Source organism: Enhydra lutris, unplaced genomic scaffold (genome assembly GCF_002288905.1).
Source record: "Enhydra lutris kenyoni isolate GAN:26980312 unplaced genomic scaffold, ASM228890v2 scaffoldscaffold56, whole genome shotgun sequence".
Classification (NCBI taxonomy): domain Eukaryota; kingdom Metazoa; phylum Chordata; class Mammalia; order Carnivora; family Mustelidae; genus Enhydra; species Enhydra lutris.
The window spans coordinates 10,358,517-10,370,805 of NW_019154140.1; positions in this window are offsets into that span (position 1 = coordinate 10,358,517).

Below are 12,289 nucleotides of genomic sequence, written 5' to 3' on the forward strand. Positions count from 1 at the left end.
CACAGCCCTGTGCCGTGCCTATGTGGTCTTCTCTGCAGGCTGCCCTCACTCGCAGCTCACCCACCTTCTGTCCCCTTCTTGGGCTCCAGCCTTGGCACAAGGCCCCAGCAGGATGTGACCACCTTGTGGGTGACACTGGGACTTCCGAGGATTTGAAGGAAGGGGATTTTGGGGAGATAGGGTTGGTAGGAACAGGGTTGAATAGAGGAAGGTGCCTAGAATGAGAGGGATTAAGGCTGGGGCTGGTCTGGGTTTTCTTTAGCCCCTAAGCAGGGGAGTGGCGCAGGCGCCCTGATCGTGTCCCCTTCCTCTACCCACTTTTCTCAAGGCTCAGCTCTCCACTGCCTAGGGAAATGCTCCAGGGAGACCGCAGGGGTGTCCCAGGGCTTGGAGGAAGGACTATGGCTGTGTCCTGTCCTTCTATCTGTGTGTGCCAGGCAATCCCCCCTCAACCTCCAAGGGAATGGAGAGGTGAGGGGGCTCAAGAAGGGACTCCTCTGTGGTTCACGGGTGTTGGGGAGAAGGGCTGAAGCTAAATTCTAGCCCAGTGCACGGCCCCTTGGCGCCTGTGGGCATAGAGGTGCAGGGAGAGCGGTGGTCAGCAGGGGGCGCTCGAGGTCTGCGGATCACGGGGAGCTGTGGGGCAGGAGAGACTGAACCATAGGTACAGACTCACCCACAGGTGGGGTGGGGACAGGGGTGGGAGGATGGACTTAGCACCACTTGGGGCAGATTCCCAGAGGGACAGATCTACATCCCCTCCTTAGAGGGACAGACTCAATTCTTCCACTAACAGATTCACAGGCCCTTTGAGGGACAGGCACGGAGACAGCCCCCTCCCACGCTGGAGTCTTCCCGGCCTGGCCCTAGAGTTAGACAGGCCTGGGTCAGGTGCCAGCTCTGCCCCCCCGGGTGACTTGAGGCAAGTCACTCAACCTCTCCTGAAATGGGGGCGATGTGGGCTAGACGACGTGGCCGTGGAGGTTATGACAAGTTGCCTGAGCAGGCTCTCACAGGGATGTCCTCACCCTCGTCAGCAAATATTTAATGAGCATCTGCTAAGTGCCAGGCCTTTTGTGAAGTGCTGGGGGTACAGCGATGAGCAAGTTACAAAGGCTGGCCCCTGTCTCAAGGAGCTAACATTCTGATGGCAGGGAGGTGTCCTAAGGCTTGTTGAAATGAAAACTAGTCAACACCCCCCCACCTGCCGTCTCAATGCTTTAAAATGGAAATCATGAATTAGGAATTAAAGACTGGCAGAGATGGGCCTTTCTCTCTTTTATTTCTTGTCACATGCAGGGCTGGGAAAATCCCAGATCTTACTGTTCTGCTTCAACCCTCAACCTCTTAGCACAGAGTCAGATCCAGCCACCGTCCACTCTAGACCCTGTCCTCACTTAGTCCCAGCTGGAGTCCAAAGATGGCCCACAGGGCCTGGCACAGTCTGGTCCCGGGTCTGGCCAGTCTCCTCCCGCTCTCTCCTCTCCCTCCACTGCCCCCAAGCTGGCCTCCTTGCAGGTCCTCAAACACACATCAGGGCCTTTGCCCTTGCTGTTCTCTCTGCTGGAATGCTCTCCCTGGGCATCCATGTGGCTTGCTTCTTCACTTCCTCCTGGGTTTTGATGAAATGTCTTCTTGGTGAGGCTTTCCCTGCCCTCCTGATTAACCATCCCCACCCCCTGCACTCCCTGTGCACCTGCCTCCTTTATGTTTCCCTGGGAGAATTCATTATTGCCAGCAGGCCAACTGTCTCTTTTACAATACGTTTCTTTCTCATCTTTCTTCTCCTGTGAGAATGTAAACTCCATGTGAGCAGGGTTTGGGCAGATTTGTTCCTGCTGTAACTTCAAAGCCTAAAATATGCCCGGCACATTGCAGGCATCAACAAATACTCATCATGGGAATGTGAGCACTGGCTCCAGGGCAGTATGCATTCCTTGGTGACTGGAGCATGCGTTCCCTGGAGGCGGGGGTGCCTGACTTCGCAGCTGCAGCTGGGCCACAGCAGGCACAACCCTGTTAGGGGCTGGAGGGCTGGGGGATGGGGAGAAGGCAGAAGTATTCTGGTTCTTTCTAGCTCCTTATGGGAGAGAAGCTGAATGGCTATGGTAAACTCCACCAAACTCTCATGTCTTATTTGGGACATAATTGAGAGGCAGCTTTCTCCCTTTGAAAAAAATGAAAAATGTAAAAAAATCTAGCAGTCAGAGGGGGAGGTGGTAGGTGATCATTCCCCTTTCCCTCCCGCCCTTCCTCCTCCCTCTCTTTTTCTTCCCCTCCCTCCCCCCTCTTTCCCTTCCTCCCTTCCCTTCCTCTCTCTCTTTTTCTTCCTCCCTTCCCTTCCCTTCCTCTCTCTCTCTTTCTCTTTCTTTCTTTCTTTCTTTCTTTCTTTCTTTCTTTCTTTCTTTCTTTCTTTCTTTCTTTCTTCGGGGGCCAGGCACTGGGGTGGCCATGGGCAATGGGTTGTCCTGGCCTGGCAGAGTTTTTTAAGGAGATTTGGGTCCTAGGGAGAGGTGGTCATGAAGATATTGACTGGCATCCTTTTTTCAGGAGGCCATGGGGATAGCACGTGTGGGACAGGGCACGGTGGATCTGAGGGCCTCCTACCTTTCACCTGTTTGAGGCATGGTCTCAGAAGCCTCATGCTTGTGGAGCAATGGAGCTGGGGAGAGGGCTGTCAGGCAGGCTGGAGAACCCCCAGGAGGACCTTCAGGTTTTCCCAGTCTCAGGGAAGGCCCCCTGAAGCAGCCCCAACTTGCGGTGGGTGGGGCAAAGCCTCTGATGGCTTGGAGGGTGAGTGGGTCCCCGAGTCCTCCATTTTGTGGTGGTGTCTGTGGCCAAGAGCAAGAGGGAAGGCAGCAGGAATGCAGGAATCCTGGCCAGGCCATGTCCCAACAAGCTGGGGTGGGAGGGCTCTTCAATCCGCCTCGTTGCTAAGCAGCCTGTGCAAACAGCAGAGACACACAGACAGCCTCTGTGTGTGTGCCCGTGCCGGGGGTGCCTCTGGGCTCAGGGGACCCATCGCCACACACTGCAGATGGGAGCCCTTGCTGCCATGCGCAGGCCTGGGGTGGGGGTTGGGCCTGCCGACACCTGCCGGGTGCTCACCATGTACAGGTTGGATCCATTCATTAGCTCCTTTAATCCCTACACCCCGACAAGCACCCCTCTTATCTGCTTTTATAGAGAGGGATACGGAGGCTCTGAAAAGTCACACACTCCCTAGGGCACAGAGTGGTTCAGCCAAGCCAGGGCTCACACTGAGGTCTGTCTGACTCCACAGTGTAGTCTTGCCCTAGATGCATGTGGCTGTGTGTGCCTGGGAACATCTGTGGGAGGCATGCCTGGGATGGGTGCTTTGGTGGTGGACCTGTGCTGGTCTGTGCCCAAGGACGCTGGTTTATGTGTGCATACCTGTGTCCACACCTGGCGTGTGCACATCATGCCCGCGTGTGAGCACGGGACATACATTAGCTGCGGATGTGCGCTTGCATGCACAAGCACACGCACACGTGTGTGCCGAGTGCATGTGCATCTCTGTGTGCCCACTTGTGCACGTCTGCACACAGCCCTGTGCCGTGCCTATGTGGTCTTCTCTGCAGGCTGCCCTCACTCGCAGCTCACCCACCTTCTGTCCCCTTCTTGGGCTCCAGCCTTGGCACAAGGCCCCAGCAGGATGTGACCACCTTGTGGGTGACACTGGGACTTCCGAGGATTTGAAGGAAGGGGATTTTGGGGAGATAGGGTTGGTAGGAACAGGGTTGAATAGAGGAAGGTGCCTAGAATGAGAGGGATTAAGGCTGGGGCTGGTCTGGGTTTTCTTTAGCCCCTAAGCAGGGGAGTGGCGCAGGCGCCCTGATCGTGTCCCCTTCCTCTACCCACTTTTCTCAAGGCTCAGCTCTCCACTGCCTAGGGAAATGCTCCAGGGAGACCGCAGGGGTGTCCCAGGGCTTGGAGGAAGGACTATGGCTGTGTCCTGTCCTTCTATCTGTGTGTGCCAGGCAATCCCCCCTCAACCTCCAAGGGAATGGAGAGGTGAGGGGGCTCAAGAAGGGACTCCTCTGTGGTTCACGGGTGTTGGGGAGAAGGGCTGAAGCTAAATTCTAGCCCAGTGCACGGCCCCTTGGCGCCTGTGGGCATAGAGGTGCAGGGAGAGCGGTGGTCAGCAGGGGGCGCTCGAGGTCTGCGGATCACGGGGAGCTGTGGGGCAGGAGAGACTGAACCATAGGTACAGACTCACCCACAGGTGGGGTGGGGACAGGGGTGGGAGGATGGACTTAGCACCACTTGGGGCAGATTCCCAGAGGGACAGATCTACATCCCCTCCTTAGAGGGACAGACTCAATTCTTCCACTAACAGATTCACAGGCCCTTTGAGGGACAGGCACGGAGACAGCCCCCTCCCACGCTGGAGTCTTCCCGGCCTGGCCCTAGAGTTAGACAGGCCTGGGTCAGGTGCCAGCTCTGCCCCCCCGGGTGACTTGAGGCAAGTCACTCAACCTCTCCTGAAATGGGGGCGATGTGGGCTAGACGACGTGGCCGTGGAGGTTATGACAAGTTGCCTGAGCAGGCTCTCACAGGGATGTCCTCACCCTCGTCAGCAAATATTTAATGAGCATCTGCTAAGTGCCAGGCCTTTTGTGAAGTGCTGGGGGTACAGCGATGAGCAAGTTACAAAGGCTGGCCCCTGTCTCAAGGAGCTAACATTCTGATGGCAGGGAGGTGTCCTAAGGCTTGTTGAAATGAAAACTAGTCAACACCCCCCCACCTGCCGTCTCAATGCTTTAAAATGGAAATCATGAATTAGGAATTAAAGACTGGCAGAGATGGGCCTTTCTCTCTTTTATTTCTTGTCACATGCAGGGCTGGGAAAATCCCAGATCTTACTGTTCTGCTTCAACCCTCAACCTCTTAGCACAGAGTCAGATCCAGCCACCGTCCACTCTAGACCCTGTCCTCACTTAGTCCCAGCTGGAGTCCAAAGATGGCCCACAGGGCCTGGCACAGTCTGGTCCCGGGTCTGGCCAGTCTCCTCCCGCTCTCTCCTCTCCCTCCACTGCCCCCAAGCTGGCCTCCTTGCAGGTCCTCAAACACACATCAGGGCCTTTGCCCTTGCTGTTCTCTCTGCTGGAATGCTCTCCCTGGGCATCCATGTGGCTTGCTTCTTCACTTCCTCCTGGGTTTTGATGAAATGTCTTCTTGGTGAGGCTTTCCCTGCCCTCCTGATTAACCATCCCCACCCCCTGCACTCCCTGTGCACCTGCCTCCTTTATGTTTCCCTGGGAGAATTCATTATTGCCAGCAGGCCAACTGTCTCTTTTACAATACGTTTCTTTCTCATCTTTCTTCTCCTGTGAGAATGTAAACTCCATGTGAGCAGGGTTTGGGCAGATTTGTTCCTGCTGTAACTTCAAAGCCTAAAATATGCCCGGCACATTGCAGGCATCAACAAATACTCATCATGGGAATGTGAGCACTGGCTCCAGGGCAGTATGCATTCCTTGGTGACTGGAGCATGCGTTCCCTGGAGGCGGGGGTGCCTGACTTCGCAGCTGCAGCTGGGCCACAGCAGGCACAACCCTGTTAGGGGCTGGAGGGCTGGGGGATGGGGAGAAGGCAGAAGTATTCTGGTTCTTTCTAGCTCCTTATGGGAGAGAAGCTGAATGGCTATGGTAAACTCCACCAAACTCTCATGTCTTATTTGGGACATAATTGAGAGGCAGCTTTCTCCCTTTGAAAAAAATGAAAAATGTAAAAAAATCTAGCAGTCAGAGGGGGAGGTGGTAGGTGATCATTCCCCTTTCCCTCCCGCCCTTCCTCCTCCCTCTCTTTTTCTTCCCCTCCCTCCCCCCTCTTTCCCTTCCTCCCTTCCCTTCCTCTCTCTCTTTTTCTTCCTCCCTTCCCTTCCCTTCCTCTCTCTCTCTTTCTCTTTCTTTCTTTCTTTCTTTCTTTCTTTCTTTCTTTCTTTCTTTCTTTCTTTCTTTCTTTTTTCTCCCTTCCTGCCTCTCTCTCTCTTTCTTTTGAACCCATTCCCTCTTTCTACCTCCCATCTCTGATGACCACTGGTCTGCTTTTATGAGTTTGTTTGCTTGGATTCCCCACATAAGTGAGATCATACAGTATTTGTCTCTCTGTCTGACATTTCACTTAGCATAATGCTCTCAAGGTCCATCCGTGTTCACAAATGGCAGGATTTCCTTCTTCTTGTGGCTGAATAGTATTCCATCATACATGTACAGTACATCACACTTTCCTTATGCATCCATCCATAGATGGACACTTGGTATATTTCTGTATCTTGGCTGTTGTGCATAATGCTGCCGTGAAGACGAGGGTCCAGAGATCTCTTCGAGGGTGTGGTTTTGTTTCCTTTGGATCTATTACCAGAAGTGGAATTGTTGGATCGTATGGAAGCTCTATTCTTGGTTTTTGGAGGAACCTCCATACTTTCCATAGTGCCTGCACCAATTCATATTCCCGCCAGCAGTTCACGAGGGTTCCCTTTCCTTCTGTCCTTGCTAACACTTGTGATTTCTTGTAGTTTTGTTACTAGCCATTCTGACAGATGTGCAGTGGCATCTCATTGTGGTTTCCATTTGAACTTCCCTGATGCTGAGTGATGTTGGACACTTTTCATGTATCTGTTGACCACCTCTGCCCATTTAAAAAATTGGCTTGTTTGGTTTTTTTTTGTGACGGAGTTGTATGAATTCTTTATATATTTTGGATTAGACCCTTATCAGATACTTACTTTGCAAATTTTTTCTCTCATCCCATGGGTTGCCTTTTCATTTTGTGGATGGTCTCCTGTGTTGTGCAGAATCTTTTTAGTTTGATGTGGTCCCACTTGTTTATTTTGGGGGGATGTCTGTCATTTCTGGACAGAGGGGTTCCAGCAGAGGATTTACATGTGTTACACATTCTCCACCTGGGGCATAGGTGCTGGCCGCCTTCTGGAAGCCCAGGCGGCTGTAGCCATCTTGTAAGAGCAGTTAGCCAGGCTTTAAGTCCCAACTGTTCCAGTAGAAGGAAGACACTCTGTCCAAACCCCCTGCCCCCGTGTCCAAGAACTGGCTCCTTGGGGCCCTCGTCTGAGCTCCTGGGTGTAGGTAAGCCCACCTTCTTTGGCTCTGGAGGAGTTGCTGCCTCCTGTGTTTCCTCAGCAACCCTACCCCCATCCCTGCCACCCTCCTCCTTCTTCTTTAAGTTTCCCGTACCCACTCTATCAGCTACTTGCATCGAATCCCCTCTGTGTGAAATGACTGGATACTAACTGATAGACCAGAGAAGGAAAACTCTAGAAAAGCATATTGTGCCCGATGCCCCAAAGAACACAAGATGGGGTAATAGTAAAGCAAGAAATAAAAAGTAGTGTGGAGGTGGTAGGGGGCTATTTTTGGTGGGTGGGTCTGGTGAGCTCTGAGCTGACACCTGAGAGGAGCCAGAGCCGAGGGAGCGAAGTTTCTGGTGTGCACCGGCTCTCTGGGGCTGGTGGGCTGGGGCAGCCTACTCAGTACCGGGTGCGGCCCCTGACCCGCCGGCTGGGCGGAGAGATGGCTTCGAGGGGCTCAGTCCGGGAGCCTCTGAGCTCTTAGGCCCGAGATTTGAGCTAAGTGGGTGGGGATCTGAGCTCCAGTTTGAAGGCTGGGAAGAGCAGCCCCATCTCCCTTCTCCCCTGCCTCCTCCTCCCTAAGCCAGAGGAAGCCCCGGCAGGCTCGGGGCCGGAGAAGTGCTGGTCTGGCCGCGGCCGGAAGAGGGCAGTGGTTGCCGCTGGGCGCGCCGGCGGGCGGGGGTTGGGCGTGGGGCGGTGAACTTGGGCTGTCAGCGCCTGCAGGGAACTGGAAGGAAGGGTTCCCTCCCTCCCCTCTCTAATCCTTAGCCCCCCACCCCCGCCTCAACAGAGCTTTGAGCCTGGAGGTCTCTCCTGGAGGGGGGAAGGTGAGGGTGAGGCTGGGCAGGTGGTGTGGACCCTCCCCTAGCTGCTCCCTGCCACCACCTGGGCCAGGTAGCAGGTGGAGGCCGACTCCCCTAGCGATAAGGGGGAAGAGTTTCATAATTAGCATGTTTGCTATTACTGCTGTTGTAAAGCACGGAGCATGTGCCAGGCTCTGTGCTAAATTCTCTCATCCTGCATCATCTCTTTAAATTTTTTTTTTTAAAGATTTTTTATTTATTTGTCAGAGAGAGAGGGAGAGAGAGCAAGCACAGGCAGACAGAATGGCAGGCAGAGGCAGAGGGAGAAGCAGGCTCCCCGCCAAGCAAGGAGCCCGATGTGGGACTCGATCCCAGGACACTGGGATCATGACCTGAGCCGAAGGCAGCTGCTTAACCAACTGAGCCACCCAGGCGTCCCTGCATCATCTCTTTAAAGCTGTGCAATAGACCTAGGAGACAGGAGGTCCATCTCCCAGAGTTGCCCAAGACCACGCAGCTAGAAGCAGAGCTTGCTCTCCAGGTCATGTGTCAGTTACTCTGACTGCTGCCTCTGTAGGGCGGTGAAATGCCCACAGTATCAAGGCGAGTACGGAAGGGATGGGTGGGCGTCAAGGTATGGACATCCGAGGGACCTGCATGGGCACCCAGCCAACTCTTTTATTTTACAGATGGAGAAACAGATCCAGAGAGGGGACAGTGACCTGCCCAAGGTCTGGCAGAGAGCACATGGCTAACCACAACAGAGGGGACTTGGGTACAACAACAGAGGGGAGTAGGAGCCAGATCCTGGCCAGAAGCCAGAAGCTCCTTGAGGGCAAGGACTCCTTCTAGACCCTTTATTCTCTTCTCCCTCCCTGCTGGGCCTAGCGCAGGGTGCAGCACGCAGTAGGTGCTCAAGAAGTCCTCTGTGGTGGGTGTGCCTGTCATCCTGACGTAGCTGCGATCAACTGCCATTCATGCCTTCATTCATTCGTTCAGCACTTTGTAGCCTGATGGTGTGCTTGGCACCCTGCTAGACAGGGGGATGCACAGCTGAATGACACAGTTGGCTTATCTTTTGGGGGGACTTCGGGGGTTACCCCACATTATGACCCATGCTTCCATCGTCTGGTAAACTGTAGTTTGGTCTCTGCCTCGGCTGGAGGCTGAACAAATCTGTTCCACTTCCCTCCCCCAGGCCATTTTCCCTCCTTATTCCTTGCTAGCCATAACATCCCTTCCTTTCAAGCTGCTTCCTTCCCCTCACCAAGCCCTAACTGACTACCGTCCCTTCCCCCTTCCCTGCTCTGCAGACCCCAGGGCAGAGGTCTTGGCTCTGCCCAGGTATCTCTGTTTCTGTCTCTCTGTTTCTGTGTGGGTGCCCTCCCCCACCCGCATCAGCCTCTGGAACTTCCCAGATATTGGGACCACCTCTCCTCTAGTTGTTTTTCCTCAGGCCTAAATAGTCCAGGAGAGGGGACAGGAAGGGGAGGTCGTGCAGTCCACACCAGGACCCAGGGCTGGTCCTGGGCTCTGGCTCCAGCATCCCCTTTGGGGAAAACTTCTGGAGCCCCCAGGGTGCTGACTTACTAGTCCAGGCCAAGGGCCTGAGCTCTGACCACCCACGCTGAGCCCCGGGGGCTGTGGCTGGGTACTGGCTGTTGGGTGAGTGCTCAACAACCCCCCCCACTGCCCCCTCCCTTCGAATCTGAGGATGGGGCCTGCGGTCTCCACTTCTTCAACTCTGTGGTTGGGTCCTTTGCACCGTCCATCCTACGGTGGGCAGTCTGCAGGTAACAAATGGTTCTTCGGAACCCAAATCCTTCCTTTCACCTGCTGGGTGACCAAAGTGACAGTGATTGGCCTCTCTGGGCCTCAGCTAATGATACCTGTCCTGTTGGTCTCACAGGTAGTTAGGAGGACCAGAGACCAAGGAGAAGAAAGAGCCAAACCCGGGTAAGGTCCTCGTTTTGTTATACTCAGAGCAGGGGTGGTGTCCTTGGCCGGGTGTTCAAGAATCACTCTGGAGGGCAGGAGTGGGAAAGGGGAGGAAGGAGGAAGCTTACAGAAGGGAGCAGCCAAAATGCTTCTTAAAGGGAAATTTATGGTCTTCTGAGAATCTTCTATTGAAAAAGTAGAAAGATGGAAAATTAAAGCATTCAACACAAGAAGTTGGAAAATAATAAAAATAATAAATTCAGGGGCGCCTGGGTGGCTCAGTCGGTTAAGAATCTATCTTCGGTTCAGGTCATGATTCCGGTTTCCTGGGGTCCCGGGATTGAGCCCCACATTGGGCTTCTTGCTCAGTGGGGGTTCTGCTTCTCCCCCTCCCTCTGCCCCTCCTCCTGCTTGTGTGCTCTTGCTCTCTCAAATAAACAAATAAAATCTTTAAAAAATTTCAAAGAAAATGGAAGAAAGGAAATGACAAATATGTATTTCTTGGCTACAAAATTCATATTCAGATTCAGAAATTCAGATTAGTATTCAAGAAATCCATAGGTAAGGAATGCACAGAAATAAGCAAGTAGGGAGTCAGTCTCAGTTCTGGGCCTCTCCTGGAGGGGAACATGGATTTTTCCATCAGTTTCTCCTGCGTTTCTGAGAGCGGGGCCCATCCTGCAGGGGCCTCAGAAGAATGGACAAACTCTGAGCAGAAGTCTTGTGACTTCCAGACCTGGGGCCTGGCCGTGCTGTGTGTGCCCTGAGAGGGCCAGCCAGAGGCCTACTGGCCCTTATTTGATATCCAAACTAGTGGGTTGTTTTTAATCTACAATTTGGGCTTATAATAACCATAGCAACATCACCAATAATCCTTTACACTTGTTATAGTTCAGAGTGCTGGTAAGGAAAGACATGCTGTTCCTGATAGGAATGAACACAGCGCTCTCATCAGGTCCTCAAACACCCTATCAGATAAGTAGAGAAGGTCTGTGCTCCATTTGGCGGATGAGTAAAGTGAGACTCCATTTGTCTGAGGTCTCAGTGAGTCGGTGAGTCAGGACACCAATGCTTCCAAGTCCCTTCTTTGCTCCTAAGATTCCTGTCTTGGAGACACCTGCTCTTTCTTCTTGGGGCTCACTTAAAGCCCCACTTCCTCCAGGAGGCCTGTGCTGATTATCCGGTTTCCTGAACAAGTTCTGTTCTCCTTCCTGAACTTCTCCCTTGATTAGGAAGTTTGGGATGGCTATCTTAGGTAGATAGCGTATCTCTCAATTTGAGTGTGAGCTTCCTGTGGTGGAGGGGTGGGGACAGTTGTAGGTGTCTTAGTGCAGGGCTGGGTTTGGAGAAGATCCGGGATCCTTGTTTGTTGATCTAGAATTTGGTTTGGCAGGATTAGGCCTGTACCCATCAGAATAGATTCTGGGCTGTGCCAACCCCCACGGTCGGGCAGAGTGCTTGAGAAGGAACCCGCCATCAGCTGGGGGATCCCCCATGTTTGTGCTTGCTGAGGCGGCCATGCGGTGCCTGGACACGTCAGAAAGTGCTGGGAACATAGGTCAACACTGGGAAAATCTCCTTATAGGATTGCAGGGTGGGTCGGAGACATTTTTGTGTCCAAGCTGCATGGGTCTGAAGGTATGATTAAGTCCCTGGACCCCTTCCCCCATAATTGGAGAATCCCAAAGTTCTGTGGTCAGTCTGTTTGACCAGGGGCTGACCAGTCCGGACAGGAGAGGTAAAAACAGACACACAGCTTTATCCACGGACAAATCTCAGCACTTTATTCATCCCTTGGCAGGGAGAAGGGGGCATTGCCCCAAGATAGTCAGCCAGCCAGGTGGGGTGGCTGGGATACGTATTGTCTACCCAGATAGTAAATACAGCACTGATTATGCAGAAACAGGAAGGGAAGCAATAAGTTAAAAGCCACATAAGTTACAAAAAATAACATATATATACTTTATGTATCTTGTATCCCCACTGAGGATTTGCTCCCTTGGAAACCAATAAATAGGCAGAGAAAGAGCAGCAATCAGCACCCTTTTTGGGACTTCAGGGATGAGTCTATGTCCGATTTCCCTCCAGCCTGAGCGTCAGTAGCCCTTCAGCGCCCCCCCACAGGCATGGAGGACCTTGAGGCCTTGCTGAAGCCAAGACCTTGGGGGATCATGTCCTGGAAAGTGAGATGAAGGAATCAAAGACTGGGGCTAGCAGAGGAGTGAGTCAAGGGAGAGGGAGGAAGCAGGGAGGGAAGGAGAGAGGGTGGGTGGTGGAGTGGGAAGCTGGAGCCACCAGGATGGCCCTGCAAGCCCCAAAGGTGAGAGCCAAGACAAGGAAAGAGGAATGCTCCTCCGAGCACCAAATCTTCTCTTTGGATGCAGAATTCCTTTTTGGTTGTCACTGGAGCACCCCACCTGGACCAGAAGGGCTCAGA